The sequence below is a fragment of the Peromyscus eremicus genome, chromosome 3 (genome assembly GCF_949786415.1).
Source record: "Peromyscus eremicus chromosome 3, PerEre_H2_v1, whole genome shotgun sequence".
NCBI classification, from domain to species: Eukaryota; Metazoa; Chordata; class Mammalia; order Rodentia; family Cricetidae; genus Peromyscus; species Peromyscus eremicus.
Genome location: NC_081418.1, coordinates 27,187,306 through 27,188,516, shown reverse-complemented (window position 1 = coordinate 27,188,516; position 1,211 = coordinate 27,187,306). Strand labels below are relative to the sequence as shown.

Sequence of the window (1,211 nt, the reverse complement as noted above, 5' to 3'; positions counted from 1 at the left end):
TACTGGGGTGGTTAGTGCCTGAGAAGCAGCACCAGTAATTTTCCTCCTGTTTTCACATGCATTTACATACATGTGGAGACACACCCATTTACACACATATTGTCACAAACACATGAGCATACACACACACACACAGAGGCACACACACAGAAATAAAACCTTAAAGATGGATAAATATGTAGCCCTTTCCTATTCCATTACTCCACCCAAGTTTCCAATTTCCATCAAAACCCTAAAATGGAATATTTATGATTTATCTCTATGGTTACTGAATCGGTTTTCACCATTCACTAAGTAGAAAACTGACTGATGTGATTTAAAATTTTACAGAATACATTATGATTTACATACCATATATAAAAAAATTGAACAGAAAACTCAAGTTACATATTTATGGGAATTTAATAGCAGTTAAGATGTAAAAACTAGGTTTATATTTAGTAGCATGAGTGAACATAAGTGCTACAAACTCAGTAAGTGTGCTTGCTTTGGCAGCATATGTACTAAAATTGGAACAACACAGAGACGATTAGCATGGCCCCTGTGAAAGGATGATGCACAAATTCATGAAGCATTCAATATTGTTAAATATAAAATAACCAACCTAGAGCTGATATACATGAATCAAATTTAATAACTCATGCAGCTGTGTGGAACATGTTATATAAATACACAGTTTATCATAATCATGAAAGGATATTTAGCTTGTTTCTAGCTTTTACCCATTTCAAGTGTGGATACAGTGAATGTTTTTACACTTATTTCTTTACACTCAGAAAAATGATTCATCGCAAAGAGCTCCTTCAGCATTATGCACTCATATGCTTTCACCCAAGATGGATACATATCCCAATATTTTATGAAAATAAATGATAAAGAAACTTATTTAGAGTACTATTTTGTTTAGAATGCATATGATTCTCCACCTAGCAAAGATAACAGAAAATTTGCACACTAATGGTTGGATATACTTATTTATTTCATATGAATTTTCATGGTAAAAGTTTGATGTTATAAGATCTAAAGAATTTTTAGTGGTTTTTGGAGCTGGTCAATGTTTTTATTTTATTATAGTTGATGCTGACTATGTGGTTTCACATTAAATACATAGTACAAAATAAAAAGAACATGTTTATGGCCCTCTCAAAAGTTGTTAGAATTTCTATTTTACTCTCAGGCCAAAATTAATTTAGTGATTTTTTAAAAATGAA

At 31.5% G+C, this 1,211-nt stretch overlaps 1 non-coding gene across 1 annotated transcript; it reads left to right on the top strand.

Moving 5' to 3' along the window:
- The first annotated feature begins 479 nt into the window (after positions 1–479).
- Positions 480–586, top strand: LOC131907611 (U6 spliceosomal RNA). The gene has a single exon (XR_009378500.1). It is a non-coding gene; the product is annotated as a U6 spliceosomal RNA (small nuclear RNA).
- The last annotated feature ends 625 nt before the right edge of the window (positions 587–1,211 follow it).